Consider the following 23,881-nt stretch of genomic DNA (forward strand, 5'->3'; position numbering starts at 1 on the left):
TTGCTTCGTACTTTTATCATTTTTCAACTTTTCCACAATGAATAGTTCTTTGTTCGTCGGAGTGAAAAGGTTATTTTTAAAAACACTCTAAAAATTAACCAAGAATGTGGAGCGAGATCATTTCTCAGGGTTCCTCCGGGCCTGAGAAAATGCAGCGAGGAGCTTGAGCAAAAGAGGCAGGAGGGTCCTGGTCCCGTGTCCAAGGAAAGGGAGAAGGAAACAGAAATGGGGGGGATTTCAGAGAGCGTAGCAGACTCGTGGGGGAGACACCACCACCTGCAAAGGACTGCTGCTCATTGGGGGCCTCCAGAGCCCCTCATCTTGGCCATAGGTTTCCGGTTTCTTTCATTCATTCATTCATTCATTCACTCACTCACTCATTCACTCATTCTCTGATTTAACTCACATTCCTTGAGTTCCTCTCGACCTTAATGTTGTCCTCTGAGAAATGGGCACCCACCTCTAAGGTTCATTGTGAGAACTTGACCCCAGATGGATGGTACCTAGGAGAGAAGCAACTCAAAAGAAACATGAAGAATATGTGTTCAGCTGAAGAAGACAAAAGAGAAAGTTAGCCCGGCCACCAGGGACAAACCCAGAAAACACTGTGGGTTATAGCCTTCCAGACATATTCCTCTGCAAAGATTGAGCGGGGAGAGAGAAAATATATATATAATTTTTTACAAGAATTGGGATCACACAGTTTTATTTTGTAATGTGATTTTTTTTTCTTCTTAATTTAACAGTCTGAATATTTCAATGTCAGTCAATGCTCTTCCAAAACCTGATTTCCATGGCTGAACTGTCTTTTAGCTTTTGGCCTTATCTTAATCTATTTGAGCAATATCAGGTAAAATTAGTGACAATAAACAGCAACATGCGTCGCGATGGCTTCTGCAGTGCGGAGCTTCCTGCTTCCATTGGCTCACTATCAGCAATGCTGGGATGGGCGTCCTTGCGGATATATCTTTGTCCACAGGAAACACACGCTCCAGGATTTTTAAAGGAATCACAAATAAATTCAATTTCAGAAAAACGAATGAATCCCCAAATGGAGACCATCCATGAGCTTCCCTGAGTGTCTTCACCCGCCATGATGAGATTCTAGAAAAAAGGAAACAACACTTTGGGAAGATTTTTTAAGCATTTGACCCACTCGTTGAGTCTTCCCAGTAAACCCGTGAGATAGGCACTATTACCCCCATTTTCCGGCCAAGGAAACTGAGGCCGACAAAATTATCATATCACTTTGCTTTACAAGCCATTCCATCTTTTAGGTACTTCAATGGGTTATGCAAACTTTTTTAACCACCTGCCCTCCCACGCCATCACCAACACTGGCGATTAGGATTCCTATCAGTTAGCTATGGCTGCTTCCCACGGTAAGCATTTGTTATTGGTCACGGGTCTCCAGATCAGATAGGCAGTTCTTCTGGACTCCTCCAGGCTCGTGCATGCCCGGTGAGTTGGCTCTTCCATCCTGATGGTGCGTTCTCATATGCCCGGAGCTTGGCTCTGCTCCACGAGGCCTCTCGTCCTCCAGCAGACCAGCCCGAGCCTGCGCACCTGGTGGCAGCGGGGCTCCGAGAGAGCATGTCGAAGCTGCAAAAGCCACTTGAGGCCTCCGTTTGGAGCTGACACAGAATCGCATCACATCTGCCACGTCCCGTCGGCCCAAACTAGTCACAAAACTGAGCCCCGGTTCAAAACTCTCACTTGATAGGAAACCGCAAAGCCATCTTGTCCAGAAAGTAGATACAGGAAGGGCCAGAGATTCGAGTTCGTTTTTGCATTCAAATTATCATCTATATTTTTTAATTAAAATTTAAAAAATGTTTACCGATCTTGTAACTTTTAAAAAAATGTTTTAAGGTGTCCTTTTGGATTACCCAATATAGAGATCACTTTTTTCCTTCCATCTGTTCATTGGCCATTTGTCAATTGACTCTTCGCACCTAAAAAAACTAGTCCTCCGATCCACCCTGGCCCACAGTCTCCCGGGGATGGTTCGTGCCCATGCTGGAAGCTGGCCGCCATCCCCATATTTCAACTCCCCCTTCCCATAATGAATAGCCCAGGAACCCGCAGGAGAGGGAGCCATGCCCGCCCACCGCCCGCACTCCCCACTGGGCAAGCCCCGTGATGACACCATCCATCACTGCCACCCTCGGTGGCTGGGCGCCCCAGGCCGGCCACGAAGGGGAGGAAACGCTGCCCACAGCTCAGTGGAGCTCTTAATGATTACGTCAAGTGGCAAACCATTTATTAGTCTCCTTAGCGGCCAAAAAAAATAAGGGCTGAGAAGCCGGCAAGCACATTGGGGGGCTGTGGTTTCATTTTTTATGACTGTTTCAAGCCTCAGACACCAAGGGGGATGTGAATGGACATGGGCAAGCCCTGTGGGGGCAGGGGCTGCAGGCAGGAGTTCTGGCCTCTAAGCCTGCGTCTGCCAAGAGACTGTGCACAGAGAGGTCGCGTGGCCTGACCAAGGTCACACAGCTCCGAGGCCAGGCCCTCCCTCGGGGCTCTTTGCCTCTCTAAATTGCTTCAGACCTTTCTTTGGAGTTTGGTAAGTGGAAATTGGAATGAGCAGACACAGGTGGGGGAAATATACAGTGCGCTCTGAAATCGGAAATAGTCCCTGGCATTTCCCTCCCCAGAGCCTCGGTTTTGTCATCTGTGAAATGGGCATGGCCAAGGTCAGCCGGATGGACCTGTGATCTCTGCAGTCGCACCGGGCCCTGCACTCCGAAGGCCCCTGCACCTGCTTTAACGTTTTGCTGTTGCCGTCTTGGAATTCTTCATTTTACCTTTGAACTTGTGTTTTGTGAGAGAAGTCCAAGGGGACAGTGGGGAGTGTATGTGAGCAAAGGAGATAAGTGGAAGAAAGAAAAAAGCTTTCTATTTTAGCACCTTTATTGGCACTTTTTTCCTGCTTTTTTGAGCAAGACACCCTGCATTTGTATTTTGTACTGGGTCCCCCCAAATTATGTACCAGCCCTGGGCAGGATGATCCCTCGAGGCCTCGCTGGGCACCTAGGAGGCTCCCGGGAGTGGCTCCCGCTCATCACGACTGCTGCTGCGTTCCGTCTCCCCTTTCCTTCCGTGGGCCCCTCACCTCCATCGGAACCCAGGGTGTTATCCTGGATGATGCTACCCTCTCTTCCCTGCCACTGCCTCTGTTTGGACCCTGTCCCCATGATTATGCTCCTGGATTGCCCCCTCTCTGACCTTTCACCTCGAGTCTCTCCTACCCCACCCACTCACTCCACAGTGGCAAGTCCACCCCCATGACGCCTTCTATTCCCTCTGTGGTTCCCCAAACATCCGGCCTGGCCCACAACCTCCCACGCTGGGCTCCTGACATTCCCTACCAACCACCACCTGGCACTTGCCACGCTCCACCTGTCTTTCATTTCCCACACCCTCTTCACTGCTCGTGTTTATTGAGCACCTACTGTGTACCAGGCCTCCTGCTAAGCCCCTTGTATGTATTACTCATTGTCAACCTCGCACCAATCCCGTGACTTAAACACCATGAATATCTTCAACCTATCGGTGAGGAAACGGAGGCACAGAGCAGTTCATTCACTTGCTTGAGGTCACACAGCAAGTGGCAGAGCCAGGATTTGACCCACAGACCAGCTTCAGCAGCCAAACCCTTAACCATCGTACCTTTGCACAAGCCAGGGCTTCCTCTAGGAATAAGTTTCCTGAAGGACTTAACCACCCTCAGGACTCCAAAAGTATTGCCAAGTCGGTGAGTGAGTGAGTGAGTGAGTGAGAGGATGATTTTGCCTTTGCTTGCTGTGTGGCTTTGGGTAAATCACTCCCCCTCTCTGGGCTTCTCTTGCATCCAAAAGGAGTGAGCTCAGACCCACTCATTCACGGAGCAAAGGGGCTGCCTCGGACTTACTGGGGTTGGCTACAACTGCTGGAAGGGAACAAGACGGAGATAGCCGCTCCCTGGGGCCAAGGTTATATCTGGGCTATGACTAAGCACGCTCGGTCCGGCCCCATCTGTCTGTCCACATCCGTCACCCTGGGGAGCAGGCGGGGGGGCCCTGTCCCTGAGCTCCAGCCCACAGGACCCCGCCTCCCAAGAGGCAGAGCTGCCTACGTCTCCCCCATTCAGTGGGCCCACCCGGGACTGCGGCCCCTCCAGGGCTCACACCCTTCCTTCCGGCGCAGGAAGAGCCAGGAGGAGCCCCGGGCTGGTCCCAGCCCACCGTCCGCTGTGACTTTGAGAAAGTCCTCCGTGCAGCCCACAAGCCGATCTTCATTGTCTCACTAATCCCACCAACCGCTGCTGGGTCCAGAGCGGACTGTGCGCATGATCTCCTTGAACTTGCCCCACAGCCCTGTCCGGTGTGTGCTGTGAGATCCATTTCACAGAGGGGGAAACCGAGACAGAGAGAGGGCTGGCACAGCCCAAGGTCACACAGCCCCCAGGCTTGAACCACTGGGCTTCCCTGCCCACCTTGTGCCAGCACTGGGGGCCAGCAGTGACCAAGGGCAACCCCGGTGCCCACCCTCATGAGGCTGCCCTGACCAGTGGGTGCATGCAGTGACTCCTGTCACCCTTCCTCGCCAAGGCCCACCGTGCACCTGGCTTCCAGCCGCTCGCAGAGGGAGACAAGGAGGTGCTCATCTCGCCGCCCGCCACCCTGGCCGAGTATCTGACTTCATTCCCCTTCAAGGTCACGCTGTGTGGCCTTGGGCAAGACGCTGCATCTCTCTGGGCTGCCTTTTCCTCCTTCCTCGGTACCCTCTACAGACACAGTGAACCAAGTGGCTTAACTTGGCCGGAACCTCAAAACCATCCAGAGAGGCTGGCGAATGACCCCCCATTTTCCAGATGCAGAAACGGAGGCTCAGAAAAGGGGAAGCTGCTCGCCAAGGTCAGGAAGTACATTCAGGGCAGAACAGAGGATGTGGGTGTCCACAGGGCATAGGTGCTTCCTGCCCAGAGCTGAGACCGGGGCCAGCCAGGGGGGGGAAGGACGGTAACCCTTTCCTAGCCGTGCGCCTCCCTCCCTTCAGCCTCCCCCTCCCCCCTCCTGAGGCCTCCAAACAAAGCTGCCTTTATCCAGCCCGGAGCTGCATTCCTCAGTGACACATGAGGACAAAGGCAGGGGCCACCGGCAGCGACAGGAAAGCCCTACCGCCCCAAACCAGTTTACAGCCTTCCCACGCCCCACCCCCACCCTCAGGGCCTGGGGACCTCCAGCCCAGCCCAAGGTGGCTCTGGGAGGGAGCCTGTCCAGCCTGCCTCTCAGCCCCTCTGGAGCTGGGCTGTTGGCCCTCCCCCCCCTCCCCCCCTGACCCCCACGTGAGGAAGGGATTTGCGCAGCTGGGACCTGGGTCCCTTCCCACGAGGGGCCTTAGACCAGTCTCCACCTCCCGGCCTCTGTTTCCTTGTCTGTAAAATGGGGATGAGCGTCTGGGTGGTTCTTGCGGTCAGGGGTGTTACTGTTCCTGGTTTCCCATGTCCAGCCATGTCTGAGCTGCACGTGCCACTCTCAGAGCTTTGCACATGCTGTTCCCTCTGCCCGGAACGCTTCCACCCTTCGATCCCTCCCCTGGTTAGCTCCTGCAGATGTTTCCTCAAACACCCCCTCCTCCAGGCAGCCTGCCCTGAAAGCCACCACCCCGGGCTGATTCAGGGGCCCCCTGTGGGCTCCCATGTTCCCCGTGCATCCGAATCACAGCCCCCGACACCCTGAATTATCAGTACCTACTGAACTGCTGTCACCCCGCCTAGACTCAGTGATATTAAAGGGCAAAACCACAGCGGATTTATTCCCCTTGGCATCCCCAGCGCTGGCACAGGCCTGGCCTGGCTCAGCCAGTGCTTATGGGATGGGTGTGTGTGTGGATGGATGGATGGATGGATGGACGGACGGACGGACGGACTGACGGATGGAGTAGCAGGTGAGTTTGTGGGGCCTTGTTTCCTGGACCAGCTAGAGACCCAGAAAGGAGGGGAGAAAGTAAAGTGGTAGAGGAAGCCCCTGGGAGGGGAGGGGAGGGCAGGACCAACTGTCCCTCCAGCCCATCAGACGGTTGGGGTGTCTCTGAGGCCAGAGCTGGTCCCCTCATGCCACCCCATCCCCACTGTTGACTCACCAGTGGCGGAGGCCGAGTGCAGCATCTGCCCCTCCGCTCAGCCTGGCCCGGCTCTCCCGGGAGAAGGAGCCACATGCTGGCAGCCAGAGACCCCTCGACAAGATCTGCACTATTTGGTGCCCGGACATGGCTCATGGCCCACTCGTCTCATCTCCATGTTCCTTCCTGGACACCTACTGTGTGCTGGGAAAGACAGAAAGCATGCAGAAGGGGGAAACTGAGTCTAGTGTCCCCATAAACTCACAGCCTGGACACACGGCATGAGAAAGAGCCTTGGAGGTGATGGGACCAGACCAGAGAGGGGCAGATACTTGCCCCAGGTCAAACAGCAGGGTACCGCAGAGTGAGAATCAGGACCAGGGGTTCGGGGACCCCTGGCCTAGGCCTCCCTTCTCCACAGTAGGGAGCTTCATGTCCAGGCGGGGCTGGAGGCCAGGGAACAGAGACCCAGAAAGATGGGGCTAGGAGGTGTGGCGAAAGGAAGAGGTTCTGAGCACCTACGGTGTGCGAGGCTGGTGCCAGGCCTTTCTCTCTCCTCCAGGATCTTGGGGAGCCCCTCTCCCCACCTTGAAGCTTACCCTCCAAGGCTGGCTTTATCATCTCCACTAAGTAGATGTGGAAGCTGAGGCACAGGGGGAGGCAGGACTCGGATGCAAGCCCAGCTGCTGGATTGCATGGAGCCTGGTGTTTTAACAACAGATTGCCCACGGATTCATTCCTATAGACGGACAGGCTAGACTAGAGAGACACAGGCCCTGCAACTACCAGGCCGGGCTCATGGGAGGTGCTTCAGAAATAGTGGTTAAAGGAAGAGAGGAAGGAGGGGGAGGGGGAGAACCTGCCCAGCAGCCACCCAGTTTAAGGCAGATGAAAGTATCTTCATACATGACAAATACCTGCACACATCTAGGGCCCCCTTGATCTAGGACTCAGGGTGACCAGCCCCGGCCTTGGGGTCAAGGGCCCCCCCACCCACACAGCAGCACCCCCAGCCCCAGGGTCCTCTCCAGCCGGGGTTCCCGTTTGGATGGGCAGCCCGGGGGAGGCCAGGGGCCTTTCAGCCGGAGAGAAAGGCTGTGTCTCAAAACAAACAAACGACTTCCGGGGCAGAGGGCAGAGAAGTGGTTCCAGCGGGGTGTTCGGGCGGCACGTCGGCCATTCAGTCAGGCGCGCTGGGCTGTGAGGAGAATGGCAGAGAATCAATCACCGGCCGGGTGTGTTTGCAGAAGGACGTGTGTGGCTGTGACAGCAGCAGGAGCCCCGGGGGGAGGCCCCCTGGGGACACGTGTCCACCACCTGGGCTCCCACACCCGCCAAGCCCGGGGGAGGGGGGTGCACATACAGATCCCCGGGCCCCAGCCCCCCTGCCCCCCCAGCCTCATTACCAGAGTCGGGGCCCACGAGTCTAGAGTCTCTCTGAGGGTCTCCCAGATCCTTGTAGTGAGCAGCCGAGGGAACGAACTCCTGTACTACCCACCTGCCCCAGGTAAGGTCCTGAGAGTGGAATGGGAGGGGGAAGGAGCTCGGAGCTTTGCAATCAGACCTGGCTCTGTGTGTGTTTCCGTATGATTCTGATGTAACCAGCTGCAAACTCAATCCACCAGGCTTCTCTCTTCTCGCTCTCTCTGGATCTGCCTCTCACACAAAGTAGGTGCTCAATAAATATTGTAAGATGAATGGATGAAATCCGTCTCCATTTTGCTTTGTTGCTTTTTCTCTGTCTGTTCACCTATTCTCAGTCTATTCTTATTTCTCTCTCTCTCTCTCTCTCTCTCTGCCTCAAGCACAGCCTCTGGCACCAAGTAAGTGCTCGATAAATATTTGTTGAGTGGATAAAAGTCTCGCTGTGTGACCCCTAAATGCAGCGTCTACTCCGTCTGGAGTCTGACGGAGAAACAGTGATCAGCCCCAACGCAGGAGGAAAAACTGGCCGTGCTGGATTCATTGAGAGATGACAGCTTCCCGGGGCATTCTCAAGGCTGTTTTGACTGTGGCGTGTGATTTTCCCACGCACACCTGTCTTTCATATAAGACTCGATCCCATTGGCTCTCCGGCAATTAGAAAAGGAACAAAAGACCTGGCGTTTTTCATCTCGACCGAGGTATAACCTCCATGCACAAAAATGCACACAGCGTCAGTATGCGGCTCAGGGACGGTTCACCGAGCGGACACACCAGTATAACCAGCCCCCGATGGACCCCCGTGCCCATTCCTAGTCACTAAGGCAACCACTGTCCTGACTTACCTCACCATAGAATACTTGCACCTATTTCTGTACTTTTTGCATAAATGGAATCATATCCTATGCCTTCTGCTGTGTTGAGCCTCTTTCGCTCAGTATGATATCAGATTCATCCCTGTTGTAGGGGGCAGTAGCTCATTCATTCTCCTTGCTGTGTGTTATTCCATTGTGTGACTACACCACCAGGTATCCATTGTACTCTCGATGATGTATCAGTTAGCTACTGCTGAGTAACAAAGCTCCCCAAGGCCTTGTGCCTTGAAACAACTGCCATTCATTTAGCACATACTGCTGCAGACAGATTTGGATTGGGATCAGCTGGGTGGTTCTTCTGGGCTGGGCTCGACCATGTCCTTGTATCTGTGGCTGGGGCTGCCTGGTCTAGGATGACATCAGCTAGGAAAGCTTATCTCTGCTCCACCTACCTCTCATCCTCCACCCGGCTAGCCTGGACTTTTCACATGGTGACCACAGACTTCTCAGAAGCTGGGGGAAGCGTGCAAGGGTCTCCTGAAGCCCTAAGTTTGCAACCAGCACACATCGCTTCTGCCACATCCTACTGGCCACAGAAAACCACACGGCCAGCCCAGATTCAAGGGGAGGAGAACTATTCTGCCTCTTAATGGGACGGCTGCAAAGAATTGTGGCTCTTCTTGCAACCCATCAAGACAGGCATTTGGTCGTTTCCAGGTTTCAGCCAAGATGAATAATCCTGCTGTGAACATTCTAGCGCACGTCTTCCAATGGCCTTGGGCTCATTTCTAGCGGGGATGATGTTCCCAGGAAGGAAGCTGCTGGGTTATAGAGAATGCTTTTCTTCAGCCTACATAGGCCCACAGGGGCCTAACGATTTCTCAGGATGAACAGAAGCTGTTATGAGATTTGTTATCCTAAGAAAATCCCCCCAAGAAGCCCCTCCCACCTCTGGACCAGCCCCTCCCTCGTTCAAGAACCACCCTATCTGCCTCTGTACTGGCTTGAAGAATGTCCCCCAAAGTTCATGTCCACCCCAGAACCTCGGAGCGCAACACTATTTGGAAACAGAGCAGATGCAATCAAGGTATGAGGAGGTCTTATAGGTAGAGAGTAGGCCCTTCTTTGGTGATCATCAGTGTCTTTATAAGAGAAAGGAGGCCCTAGCCAGTTTGGCTCAGTGGATAGACCATCGGCCTGTGGACGGAAGGGTCCCGAGTTCAATTCCGGTCAAGGGCACGTACCTTGGTTGCAGGCTCGATCCCTGGGCCTGGTTGGGGCACGTGCAGGAGACAACCAATTGCTGTGTCTCTCTCACATCGATGTTTCTCTCTCTGTGTCTCTCCCCTCCCTTCCACTCTCTCTAAAAATCAATGGAAAAATATCCTCTGGGGAAGACTAAAGAAGAGAGAGAGAGAGAGAGAGAGAGAGAAAGACAGATTTGGATAGAGACAGAGTCCCACTAAGGAAGAACACCTTATAAGTGTCTACAAGCCAAGGACCACTGAGGATTGCCGGCAAAACCACCAGAAGCTGGAAGAAGCAAAGAAGGGTTCTTCCAGGGCGCACAGCCCTGTGGACACCTTGACTTTGGGCTTCTGGCCTCCAGAGCTACGAGAGAATACATTCCTGCTGCTTTAAGCCCACCCTGCCCAGTACTTAATTACAGCAGCCCCAGAAACCAGTACACCCTCCTACCACCTCCTTTCTGCTCTGTCCTCCGGTCCAGAGCGGGAGCGAAGGACAAGTTCCCTTCTGCCTCTTGTACTTGACCCTTTCATGCTGTCTGGTCCCCAGGGTCACACGCGTAGGCACGTGACTCCCAAGATTTATCCCAAAGCACACACAGGGCGCGGCCGGCGCAAACACTGGCGGCTGGTTTGTCGTAATTTACTCACAGATTACCCTCCGCTGGAGGGGCCCCGCCGACGAGCCTGCCTCCCTCGTATATCAGAAAGGAAATCCTGAAGACATCCCCATAAACGCAGCAGGGAGGAGAACCTGCCGCCGCCGCCATAAAGTTACAGGATGTGCTGGCGTCAGCTGGGCCATCTGCTGTGCTCCGCCATCCAGATGCGCGGGGCTCGCTCGCTTCCGAGGCTGTGCACAGGCCGGACGGGCACCCATCTCCTCTCGTCTTCTCTCCGCAGCCACAGGAGGAGCACTTGGCCACGGAGGCCACTTAGGAAAGGACTTTGAACCACCAGAACCATGCAGAGCCCTAGCCCGTTTGGCTCAGTGGGTAGAGCATCCGCCCACGAACTGAAGGGTCCTGGGTTCGATTCCCTTCAAGGGCACGTACCTTGGTTGCAGGTTCCACCACGGCCCTGGGTAGGGTGCGTGCAGGAGGCAACCAATCGATGTGCCTCTCTCACATCGATGTTTCTCTCTCCCTCTCCCTCTCCTTTCCACTCTTTCTAAAATTCAATGGAAAAATATCCTCGGGTGAGGATGAACCAAAAAATAGAAAAATAGCAGAACCATGCAGAGATGCTCTGGCCTGCCTGGTTAGGTGATGAGCCCCCTGTCACTGGAGGCAAACAAGCAAAGGAAGGTTGGCAGAGACACCCGAGAGGGTTCCAGTAGCAGATGTGCGGGCGGTCACCTGGAATCTGAGCACGAGGAGACGTGGACAGCATCTATGTTTGCTCATCATTTTAACTTTAGTGTTCAGCAAAACACATGGCTCATAAGATACTTAACATGCTCTTGGCAAGCATCCAGATTCCTTCCCACGTTCCCCATGCTTCTGCCATGCTGACGATCACCTCCCTCTTCAAACCCACCTCCTCCAGCCGCCCTGGCCTCCCTTCTTTTCCTACCTCAGGGCCTTTGCTCATGCTGTTCTTCCTGCCAGGGACGCCCTTCCTTCTGATCCTGGACATCCAAGGACCCAGGCTCCTTCCATGTTGTGACTCTTCCCTCCTCTAGGATCTCAGAGTCTCCTGCGTTCAATTGCATTCCATTGGTAGATGGAGAAAGAGAAAGAATAGAGGATTTAGGTAGCAGGGAGGTTATGAGCCAGGCCTAAGTTTGGCTTATGATACTCCTGCCAACTTTCATTTCTCATGGGCCAGAATTCAGCCGCATGGTTGCACTGAGTGCAAAGGAGGCTGGACATGGGATCTATTTGTGTGCCTTGGAAGACTGGGAAATGGGTTTAGTGATCAGCTGGTCAGACTCTGCCACAAGAATGAATGAATGAATGAATGAATGAAATGAGCTGTCACATACCTTCCAATCCAAGATCCCTTATAAAATTCCAAGATCTGCTGGTCCAGGAGACCGGATGCCGATCACCGCCTGCCCTGTCTCATCCACGCTGCTGGAATGACAGAAGGTGAGGGCTCCAGGCTGAAATGTGCAGCGTAAGGGACAAACAGAGCTTTTGGGGCCTGCTGATCCCAGGGCAAAGCACCCCAGAGATCCTTACTTCCCAGAGGTGCCTGCGTGGAGCAACCCTCACGCCTACAGAGCGAGGGGGGATTGAATCCATTTGTTCTGGACAACCTCATACTGGGCTCCACCTGGGATGCAGCGCGCCTGGGCATGGCGCCCTCAGTCTCTGCAGGGCCCCCCCGGGGGGTTAGCCCCACGGAAAGCATCAGTCGAGCGCCGTTTCCTGTGCTTCTCGCTTTCTCTTGGGGTCAGTGCAGGGGCGTGCTGGGGGCGGCACAAACTAAACGGCTCGCATGACCTTCTCCCCCTTCACAGGGCTCCCCCGCAATCCTTCGGCCGCCTAACATCTCGTGCACGTCCCTGCGCTTCGCTGGGTCCCGGGAATGCGGCAATGAACAAGAGAGATGGAGCCTGAGAGGGCCATTGGAGAGTGAGGAGAGACATCAGCCTTGCCCTTGGGGAGCGTCCAGTCTGGGGGCGGGGGACCCATCCTACCCACAAATGGCACCAACAGAGAAAAAAAACAAACTGCCAGTAGTATTTGCTACGGAGAAGGTGCTGGAGCCTCTAGAGCAGCGGTTCTCAACCTGTGGGTCGCGACCCCTTTGGCGGTCGAACGACCCTTTCACAGGGGTCACCTAAGACCATCCTGCACATCAGGTATTTACATGACGATTCATCACAGTAGCAACATGACAGTTATGAAGTAGCAACGAAAATCATTTTATGGTTGGGTCACAACATGAGGAACTGTATTTAAAGGGCCAGAAGGTTGAGAACCACTGCTCTAGAGAGAGTGGGGGCTTGGCCTGACCTTGGAGGGGAAGGGTCAGGAGACACCCTCTGACCCTCTTCTCTGCTATAGCTCACACCGCCCCCCCTCACTCTGCCCCGGGTGGACCTCCATTGGGGATGTTCCCCTGGACAGGCCCTTCTTCCTGGCTGGTGCCCAGAGCCCGCCTGAGGCCGGAGTTCCAGCCTATTCCAGCACCCACAGTCCGGTCCTCCCCACCCCCTCCCCCCACCTCCCCAGTGCTGGTGCTGCAGCCATGGAATGGGGGACCTGCTCAAGGTGGGGGGGGGGGGACTCAACCACAGGAGATGTTCAGTGGCTGCAGGTTACAGAACGGAGTAAAAGCAAGGCTGGCCTCACCGCTTCCTGTATCTGGACCCCAAGATAGCGTCTCCCAGACCCACCCGAGGAAATGGCCGGCGGCCCCCACTTGTTTCTCTCTCTGCACCCCAATACCTGCGTCTCTTCCTCCCTCAGGTCTGCACATCCCAGGCGGCTGCTTCAGCTGCCAGTGGGGGCCCTGGGTCCCCCCAAAGGTCCCAAAACCCAAACCCAATCCCTCAAGCCTCCCTCCCTCCCTTTGCCAGTCTCTGCACAGCCTTCGGCACAACAGGGTGAGTGTTGCCTTGGCCTTGGTTTTGCTACGGTGTTAGCAGGAGGGAAGAGTCCTCGCAGAGGTGCTGATCCCAGGGCCAGGAAGGGCAGGTCCCAGAGACCTGGTATTTTCTAGAATCTTCTAGAGACCAAGAAGGAAACCCCGCAGAGCAGGCCCAAGGAGGCCGAACTCTCGCCTCCATCGGCGGCTTGTTGGCTAGAACGTCGGTCCAGCTGTTAAAGGAAAGAGCTAAGCGGACACGGATAAAATTCTGGGGAAAGATTACCAACGACTTCGCCTGAAGACAGCCTACCCGGGGATTTACTAACAGAGTTCAGTTGTCTGGGAATAAAACCCTCACTTCTTCCTAACGCGGGAGCTTACTGCTCAGTTGTCACGCATGTGAATTTCATATCATGCATGCAAATCGGTAACTCAAGAAATTGAGGGGTTCGGAAAAGCAGTGTCCTCGGCACAGGGCCTCCCCACGGTCCGTACTGAGGCTGCCCGCGGCCCAGGGACCCCCAAGGTCTGTGAGGAGCCAGGAGTGGAACCAGGACCGGGCCCCCAGCCCCCTGAAAAGCACCTCCAGGGAACAGGCCGCCAGATCCGGAGGCCCTGAGTACCCTCCACCCCCCGCCCCTTCAAAACAGATGCAAGCCTCCCTCCAGTCTGCATCCAGCCTGGGGAGCAGGTGAGAGGGGCACCTGCCCCTCCGAACGCCCCCAAAGAATGGGGGGGGGGGGGCACGCAGGCAGAGTGTGGCAGGAACCTGTGTGTCTGCCTCAGGAGGCCAAGGGCACCCAGGACGTGGAAATTAAAAAGGAGGAGGGGAGGCCCAGCATATTAACCTCCTTAATCTTTCATTTCTGACACAGATTGTGGTCCCTCATTTCAAAGAATTTCAAGCTAATGTCTGGAGGGCAGAAAAATCTATTTCCCAATACGCGGCTGACGCTTTCTCACCAATCGACTGCCCTTCCTGGTACAATCAGTCGAGCATTGATTTTTTTTCCCTTTTTTTTCCCCCTCGCTCTCTCTCTCTCTCTCTTTCTGTCTCTCTCTCTCTCTTTTTTAACTGCTATAGCATCATCCAAAAATCTATCAATACAAACAACACTCCGAGGGAAATTCCAGCAGTCCCCAGCTGCTGCCTCATTAACCCCAGAGCTGCCGGCCTGAGAGCGTGGGGCCACCTCCGGGAGACCCAACCCTGGGGACACATCTATGTCCCTTCTCAGAACGTGGGTCTCTCTCCAGATGTGTGCTGTTGGGGTCGTCAGGGTCCCTGTTAGAACCCCTGAGCACGGAGACTACCCCAGGCAGTTTCAATGTCGATTCACGTACATCAGATACAATGCTCACAGTCCGCTTCTCAGTCACAGAAGCCACCTTTCAAGCTCTCAGTGAACACACTTGGCTCGTGGCTGCCCTAGTGGATAGCGTGGGCCCAGAATATTCCATCATCAGAGAAAGTTCTGCTTTAGGACAAGGTTAGACACATTTTTTTTTTTTCATAAAGAGCCAGATATTTTCACCTGTGTGGACCATACAGCCTCCTCACGCCTATTCAACTCCTGCCCTTGTAGCAGAAAAGCAGCATGGACATGGTGTAAACAAATGGGTGTGGCCGTGTACCAATAAAACTTTATTAACAACAACAAGTAGTGGGCCGGATTTGGCCCACAGGCCATAGTTTACTGACTCCTGTTTTAGGGACTTCTTCCAAAGGTTAGACATATTTAGAATACCAGAAAGAGGAGTGTAGGAGCTGTCAGGGCTGAAAATGTTTCATATCATGATGCAGGTGGTAGTTACATGGGTGTAACATATAATATTTGTGCACTTTAATATAGAGAAATTGTCTCTCAATTTAAAAAGATTTAGAATGCTGAATTGTGTTAGGGAAATAGAATGCCCTGGAACGTCAGAATCCCGTAGAATTCCTGAGCACGGTTGCACTCGGGAATTCATTGAGGTGATGTCGTTTCCATTAGCATCTCTCTGGTGATAAGTGGTGTTGAGCATTTTTTCATACTTCCCGGCCATTTGTGTGTCACCTTTGGAGAAGTGTCAGTTCAGACACTCTGCCCATTTTTTAATTGGATTGCTTATCTTCCTTTTATTGAGTTGTATGGGTACATCTCTCTCTCTCTCTCTCTCTCTCTCTCTCTCTCTCTCTCTCTCTTTCCATGTCCTTGGGTGAGAATTAAAAAAAAAAGGAAAGGAAAGGAAAAGCATTCTGGCTTCTGTCTAGCCCAGGGGTGGGCCAACTTTTTGACTCGAGGGCCACAATGGGTTCTTAAACTGGACCGGAGGGCCGGAACAAAAGCATGGATGGAGTGTTTGTGTGAACTAATATAAATTCAAAGTAAACATCATTACATAAAAGGGTACGGTCTTTTTTTTTTTTTTTTTTTTAGTTTTATTCATTTCAAACGGGCTGGATCCGGCCCGCGGGCCGTAGTTTGCCCACGGCTGGTCTAGGACCAACCCCTCATTCATTTCCTCAATAGTCTTTACTGATGGAAATGCCAGGCCCTGGGAAAGGGGGCAGCCTGGCCAAGTCACAACAAATGCCCCTTTTCCTTACCGCTGGGTCCCACCATATTTTCACTGTCCAGCTGCCCAAACTGCAGGTCCCAGAAGCCAGTCTGGGCAAAGACCAGTGACTCATCAGGACACCCAGGCCTCAGTCCCAGAACCTGCTCCACGGGCTACCCGTGCCCGATGTTCCGAAGTGAGCCAGGTCAAGGAGAGGCCGCTCCATCCCCGGCCTGGCCCTGGCTGCCCTCGGCATCCTGTCGCACACGGCCTGGACTCCCTCTCTCCCAGGGGCTGGATCCCGCTCCCTGTCCTCCCACAGCAGGAGGAGGTCCCACTCAGAGCACACAGGTGGCCCGAGGCTCTGTCTCCGCACTCAGTCACCTGCCCATCCATCCTGGTGGCCTCTTGCCCCTGAGGATCTTTCCCCCTCAGTCAGTTACTCACTTAACAACTATTTATAGGACATCTACTATATGTCAATCTGGATCCCACAGGGAAGAAGAGAAACACTGTCTGCCCTCATGGAGTTTGCATCTAGCTGGCGGGACAAACAATAAATAAGTAAAGGCTATTTCACCTGGAGATCAGTTCAAAAAAGAAAAAAAACTGGGCAGATTGGGAGTGGGTGTGGTCAGGGAAGGCTTCCTGGAGGAGGTGACAATTGCATGGAAACCCAATAGAGGGGACGGAACTAGACACATGCAGAGGGGAAAGGCCTGTGTGGCCAATCAGTGCCAAGCAGCCCTGAGCATGCCTCTTTCCTGCCTACTCAGTTGAAACCCTGAACACGTGGAGCTATTTTCATCAACAGAGCCTGCTGGTTACTGTCTGGGGGCCGCAGTTGCCAGGGGCTGGGTTTAAATCCAGCTTCAATCCCCTCCCAGCTGAGTGATCTCAGGCAAGGCCCCTCATTGAAAAAGAGGAGGCTAGTGCATCTGCCGGGAGCTTACCAGGAGGGTCAGAGCAAGCGTGTAAAGGGCTTAGCATGGTGCCTGCCACAAGCAACATTAGCCCAGACAGAAAATCTGGCCAGGCGAGGCCTAATTATAGATACCCAGAGGTCACTTTTCAGCCCCTTGTGACTCTGGACAGGGCCAAGGAAGCTTGGGCCACCCACCAAAGGAAGGGTCTCCCTGGGGTCAGTCACATGGTCTCTGCCCGCAGGCTGGCTCAATCCCTGTCCTCTCCTAGCTCCGCAGGACCTGGCCAACTGGAGGCAACACCAGACAGCAGAGGGGGTGGGGAAAAGGATTCAGGCTGGCCTGACCAACGAGGAGCCTCAAGGGAGTGCCTCAGTTTCCCTGTCCGCTAAGCATGCATAGCAATGGGACTTGCCTCCCAGGACTAGGTGAGGATTCTGAGCAGGGCATTGTACCTAGCTGGGGGTCTGTGTAACCTCCACCGTCCACAACTAAACACACACACACACACACACATAAAAAATAGTTGTCATTTAGGTCAACTTTCCCTTGAGGCTTCCCTTTCTTTTATTCCACAAATACCCGCTGAGGCTCTTGGTGTGTCTGGCTCCATGTTAAGTGCTGGGTGAACAAAAATGCCCACGGCAGCCACCCAAGGGCTTACGGAGCCAATGAAGAAGGTCAGCGAGGTGGCAAGGGCATGTTTGACCAGCTCAAAGGACAAACTAGAGTTTCCAGAAAGAACAACTGTTCGCCTTTGTTCTGCCACCGGTTTGTTTATTCGGCTCGGCAGGCGCCTGGCCTTGTCCGGCAGGACTGTATGGATGGCATCTGCTGGGGGAGGTGAAGGGTCCCCTTGCCCAGTCCCCAATGTGGGACCCTCCACCGTGACCTGGCCTCCCAAGATGATCATATTCACCCCCAAGATCTGAGTTCAAGTCCTGGGCCAGCCCCTGTTTGTGGTGAAAACCTGGGTGAGGCACTTAGCTATGTGTGCCTCAGTTTCCTCATCGGTGACATGGGCAATGATCATAATAAAAACACTCTCGGGCTGTTTAGACTGTTAAGTGCGATCACAAGGCTCTAATGCAGTGGTTCTCAACCTTCCTGATGCCGCAACCCTTTAATACAGTTCCTCATGTTGTGGTGACCCCCAACCATAAAATTATTTTCCTTGCTACTTCATAACTGTAATTTTGCCACTGTTATGAATTGTCATGTAAATATCTGATATGCAGGATGTATTTTCATTGTTACAAATTGAACATAATTAAAGCATAGTGATTAATCACAAAAACAACATGTAATTATATACGTGTTTTCCGGTGGTCTTAGGCGACCCCTATGAAAGGGTCGTTCGACCCCCTAAGGGGTCGCGGCCCACAGAATGGCGACCCACAGGTTGAGAACCGCTGCTCTAATGGGAATCACTCCTCTCATTACTATCTGTCGGGGGGATAATGGTTCCAGCACCACCACCACCCTGATTCAAGGAGGAAAGACACACCCACTCCACACACCCAGCTCCAACCCACTGGGTGTGCAGGCCTATCCCACTCACCGGCCATTTCCAGGTCACTCCCTGGAAATGAGGGTGCTGGGCTAAGTCAAGGTCACCAGCAAGAATCATTGCTCTCTTTCCATATAACAGAGTTGCTGCTGGGAAATGGCTATCAGGCAGGGACTACATTTCCCAGGATCCCTTGAATCTAGGTGGGGTCATGTGACGAGCATTGGCCAATAGACTGTGAGAGGAAGTGATGGCTCACTTCAGGACTGATATGGTTAACATATCAGTGGTGTTATCAGTGTTACCAGTGGTGGGTCTCCCCATCCTTTCTTCCCAAAGTGGCCAGCTCAATAGAGTGGACTCCAAGTCACATGTTGGAGATGGAAGAGCCACAAGATGGAAGGAGCCTGGGTGCCTGAGTCAGTGCCTGGAGGAGGGCTACCCAAACAGGAAGGTCAGCATCACCTTTATTTGTTAGCACAAGCACCATCACCTGAACTATTAGATTTACCTTACACATACTTTTTTTTCAGGTGCATATACATTGTCTTCTTTAATACTCAGCCAACTTCTAATACCAATAATGCAAGCTACTAGTTTTTTGAGCATTTCATTTGTGCCAAGCACTGGGGCTAAGTCCTTTTATTTATTTATTTTCTTTAGCTTACCCACAATTCCACAGGTGGCTCATAGGGTTGTTATTATTCCCACATGATGGTGAAGAAACTAAGACTGAAAACCATTCAGAAGCCTTCTCAGAGTCATCCGCGAATAAGCGGAAGTGGCGAGATTGGAACCCAGAGCTCACATTCCTAACTGCTTCACTTCCCGGCACACTAGAGCCGGTGAGGTAGATAGTACAGGCCCCGACTTCCCGGTGAGGACGCCGAGGCTCCCAGGAGTCCGCACCTTGGCCATGGGAGTAGAATTACTCCTTACCCAGAATTAGTAAGTCGTCTGGCTCCCAACCTGCGCGTTTGCCTTACCCACTCTGCTGCCTCAGTTGCCCTCTCCAGCGGGCACTAAACTCTGACCTTGTTTCCATTCACCAGGGTTACGGTGCCACGGCTGAAGGCGAACTTGGCATCCACAGCGCCTGTTATGATGCTAAATAAATTTTTCTCTTGGCAGCCTTGGCACTTAAAAACACCTGGGAGGCTGTTGGTGCCTCGTGCTGTCCAAAGCACTCTTAATTACTGTCTAATCAAGGTATTTTTCACTGCAGTAAAAAAAAGAAAAAAAAAAACCCACACACACAGGAAAGAAGGTGAAATGTTCATGGTCCCTTTCTTGTGCGTTTTCCCTCAGCTATCGCATCCCCTGGGCTCTCAGTCAGGGAAGGAGGTGAAGGGACGATGATGGAGGGGAATTGTCTCTGACTGAGGCTCAGCCTCCCTGCAGCAATGCCCTGCCCTCAGGAGGTCTCCTTGCACCCACCTAGCACAGGTGCTGTGGGTACCGATGATGGATAGGATAACGGCCCCCAGAGACATCCACGTCCTAACCCCAGAACCTGCGACTAGTGTACTCACCTGGGAACAGGTGACCTTGCCTGGCAATAGGGATTTTGCAGGTGGGATTAAGTTAAGGATCTTGAGCTGGGAAGATGATCCTGGATTATCTGGGCCCAGCGTGATTACAAGGATCCTCATAAGGGGGAGGCTGGAGGGTCAGGGTCACAAAAGGCAAGGTGAGGGCAGGTGGAGGATGGGCCTACAAGCCAAAGAATGCAGGCAGATGGCTCCTGGAATCTAGGAAAGGCAAGGGAATGGATTCTCCCCCTGCCGCCTCCCGAAGGAATCATCTCTGCTGTTAAAAACCAGACAACAGGCCCCAAATGGAGTCACTGATGCTAAGCCCCATGTCACCAAGCTGAGGCTGAACTTAACTACAGTTTCAGCTCTCCCCAAACTGGAACCTGAAACCAGCCGATCAGGAATTGCCTGATTCATGCCCCTCGGGAAAGCTTCCCCTGTCGTCTGCTAGAGGAAGGTGACCTTGCCGTCACCGTCCCCTTCCTGCCTCATATCCCTTCCTTGTTCCCGCTCCCTTCTGCCTCTAACACCTCCTTGTACAGCTCTCGGGAGACCCTTTCTGTCGGCCTGCTTGCATGCTGCCCGATGCATGAATGGCTGAATAAAGCCAATAAGATCATTAAGGTTTACTCCCTTGGATGGTGTTTTCTTAACACTGCCAACACCTTGCTTGTAGAACTCCTGACCTGCAGAACGATAACGGAAGAACTGTGTGTTGTTTCAAGCCGCTGTGTTTGTGTTCACTTGTTACAGCAGCAACAAGCAACAAATACATTGCCCCCTGGTCCTGTTAGTCCTCAGACCTGACCGTCTCCATATTCTCTTGGCGTGCCCAGCTGCCACCCCCAGCATCACTGACCTAAAGGATTTCCCAGAAGGCACGCTGGAAGGGCCCGGGAGCTAATGGCTCCCACCCCCCCATCCCCACCCCTACCCCCTGCAGAGGGCACGTCTCTGAGAGGCATGTTCTGTATGAGCTGCCTTCCCCTCTCTTTCCTGCTGCCTCAGTCCTCTTGCAGTGCTTTCTAGAATCATCTCTCAAACAAATCACTTGCCCAGACCAAGCCAAGGCCCTTCCTGCCCCGTTTCTCTCTCACCTCCTCTCCTCTGCCCTCCCAGCGCCTGTCACAACTGTGACTGCCTCTTCCCGCTGGGACGGAGCCCCACGGAGGCAGGGCCGCGTGCATCCCCATCACCGCGTGTCTCTGGAGCCTGGCACAGAGCCTGGCGCGCTGGGCACCCTGGATAGATGTTGGGGGAGCGGCTGACGGAATAAATCAGCTTCTTCGAGGAAGCGGAGAGTCCTCCGGAAGGTGAAGGCTCGCACACTGCCAACAGCTTTCTAACTAGTCCCCGGGGGCTGCTTTCATGGGGCCCGTGTTCCTGCTACAATTAGCGGCCTCCGTTTGCCTGCAAATAACAGCGATGCCCAAGTACATCGGGGGAGTGTGTTCTCCTAACTGGACTAAATGTGCCTCTGCGGCCAGCCCCTGCTTGCAAAGACCAGGCTTCCTGGCCTCTGTGGGGGATACAAAGGCCCCCAGGGAGGGTCACCCCGACTCCTGATGAGGAAGGACCCCCCCAGAAAGAGGCCCCCTCTGCCCCTGGCTCCCCTTGTGCGCCTGCGGGGTCTTAGAGACAGTAAGGGGTGCCCCACCTCCGCGTCTGTCCAGGCGGTGCCCCCACCTGCAATTCCTTTGCTGCATCGGGAAAACCATGGCGCATCTTTCCCTTCTCACCTCGTGGGCCAGGTGTGTCTTCCTCGCTTCACCTTTCTTGGGCAACCCACCTGGGTCTCGCTACCCAGCTCCTCTGACACTAAGGTTGGTGTCACCATCCCCACCCTGGGGCAGGAACCCCACCTGTTCTTCTCCATTTCCCAATGCCCAGCACACAGTAGGTGCCCAAAGCTTGCTGGCTTGTATAGTTTTCCCTCCGTGGCTGTCAGCCTGGGAGGCCTGGAGGCTCACCCACACCTCTGCCCCGCGGTGGGTGCCGAATCCAGCAGCTGGCTACACCTGGAACCGGGGCTGCCCAAAGGGAAGTGCTGGGAAGCCTCCTAGATGTCTCTAGAAGGAGAGAGAAGAGATGAGGGGAGAGAGCCAGAGGCTGGGACAGCTGGACTACGGGCAAGAGGGAGCGGTGGGCAGGCTCAGGTCCCCCAGAGCCCAGCAGGTAGGTCAGTAGTTTGGGGTTTGGTTCTAAAGACAACGGGGAGCCCACCGTCAGAGACGCCTACAGCAGGTGTCTGCTTGGCTTTGCATCTGTGGACACCAGGCCCTCTCTCCCCGAGTCACCCAGCCTCGCCAGCCAGTCAGCAGTTCCTCTCCACCCTCTGCCCCTCTGCCCACGCTGGCCCCTCTGTCTGCAACACCATCCCCCTCTTTCTGTCCCTACAAAAGTCATGTTCAATACCCAGCTAAAATGTCCCTTCTCCAGGAAGTGCCTCTGTCTGGGGTCTGTCTCCAATCCCCGTCTGTCATTCAGGGTTCATCTTCCCCATTGGACAGAGAAATCCTCCAGGGCGGGGATTGCGTCTTACACCCTCAGAGTCGGCCAGCACCTAGGACCAGTAGTTCTTCGGAGCCACATGCCTTACACTCCCGAGCCTCAGTTTTCTCATCTGAAGAATGGGCTCATCACGCCAACCCCCCTAGCATTGTGGGGAGGAGGAAACAAGTGAGGCACAGGAAACCTCACCCAGGAGATGCCCAGGCTGGGAGAAGTGGCTGGCTGTCCCTCACAGGAGCCTGGGATGCCAGCCCCCCACCTAGGAGGGGCTGAGAATGTCACCCGTGGGTGTCAGTCCCCTCCCGAGGGGAAAAGGGTAACAAGTAGAAATGCAGACTGTGGCTCATTCACTCCTCCCTCAAAGCCACCTTCCTCCCCTGTCCTGCCCCGGCCCCTGCACAGTGGTCTCTGCCAAGGCTACCACTCACTGACCTCATGCCACACCAGTCCAGAGACCACAAGGAGAACGTGTCCCCTGCCAGGGGCCAGCTGTCCTCGCCGGAGTCACAAGGCTCCGCACACATGAAAGCTGAGCCCACGAGTAGCTGAGGCTCTGCCTCCTGCCCTTGGCCCGGCCAAGACTGAGACAGATCAGGGGAGGGCACCCCAGCTGGGGCCAGGAGCTCCCGGGCATCATCCTGAATCTCCGCACCAGCCTGGTGAGCTGCGTGCCTTCAGCGTCCCCGCTCCACAGACGGGGACACTGAGGTTGAGAGTTGAGTGGCGTGCCCAAGGATTCACAGCCAGCAAGTGGGGGAGCCAGGATGTAAAGCCATGTCTGCAGGGTAGTCTGATCCTCCCACACCCACTGTTTGCTACGAAGAGGACTTTGAGAAACAGCCAATAGGGACATGGGTTCCCAATCAAGGCCCCTGGGCATCGTCTCCACCAAAAGTCCAATGGTCTCTCCTCTTGGGGAGCCAGGGGAGCCAGCCCTGTAACTCCTGGCCTGAACAGAGGGGGTTCGTGCCACAAGGCTGAGCCCCAGTTGGCCCTGCTGCTGCCTGGGGAAGGTCAGGGTGAGGCCCAAGTCCACCCTCCCACCCAGCGGCCTGCATTTATTGAGTGCCTACTGTGGTCACTGCCGAGGGAGTGGCTTTTTGTCACTTCCTTACATGCGCCCTTTGTGGTCCCACCTCCCAGTCTTGATGCTCACAGGCCCTCCCTTATCCTCCCAGCAAGCATCCATGAGCCCCTACTGCACCCCCTCTGTCCTCAGGGACGGAGCAAGACACATATGGACACAGACCCTGCTCTGTTATCACGTGGAAACAACACACAGGCAAGCAGACCAATCGCTAAATAAGTCAAGATTGCACGGGGCGCGGGAGAAACGAACTGAGCACTGAGTAGCGAGTGCAGAGCATGGGGACAGTCAGGGTGGCGGGGGAGGGCTGCCTGGAGGAGGCGGCCCCTGAGCGGAGAAGTTAGAGATGAGAAGGAGCCACCATGCAAAGGGCTGGGGGAAGCGTGTGGATCAGGGGAATGGAACGAGAGAAGTATTTCCCCAGCCGCTGCCAGAGGGGGGGCTCCATCAAGGTCACTGTTGCTGTTGGCCTGACCTTCCATCATTTGGCCACACCGTCCCGCAGCAGCTGGTCTCAGATTGCAGAGACGTTTACAAGGCATGACCCTACTCAGGGCCTTCTTGGCTCCTCGCGTCCGCCCTGAGGTGCACAGATGAGGAAACGGAGGCTCAGAGTGGAGAATGTCATCCAAGGTCACA

The 23,881-nt window shown here is 54.3% G+C and overlaps 1 long non-coding RNA gene across 3 annotated transcripts in view; it reads right to left on the bottom strand.

Annotated features, from left to right (window-relative positions):
- Nucleotides 1-715: 715 nt before the first annotated feature.
- The window catches only part of LOC138997612 (uncharacterized), a 36,320-nt gene continuing 13,154 nt past the window's right edge, over nt 716-23,881 (bottom strand). Inside the window, exons 2-5 of one of the 3 annotated variants that reach the window (XR_011469000.1) lie at nt 11,580-11,670; nt 11,168-11,290; nt 6,130-6,312; nt 716-1,104 (exon numbers count right to left, since the gene is read on the bottom strand). This is a non-coding gene — a long non-coding RNA (uncharacterized lncRNA). Of the gene's footprint in view, nt 1,105-6,129; nt 6,591-6,707; nt 7,051-11,167; nt 11,291-11,579; nt 11,671-23,881 lie in introns of those variants that run through there. The other 2 variants (XR_011469002.1, XR_011469001.1) reach the window with 2 other exon arrangements.

This window comes from Myotis yumanensis, unplaced genomic scaffold (assembly GCF_028538775.1).
Source record: "Myotis yumanensis isolate MYYU_CA2020_CCGP unplaced genomic scaffold, mMyoYum1.0.hap1 SCAF_19, whole genome shotgun sequence".
NCBI classification, from domain to species: Eukaryota; Metazoa; Chordata; class Mammalia; order Chiroptera; family Vespertilionidae; genus Myotis; species Myotis yumanensis.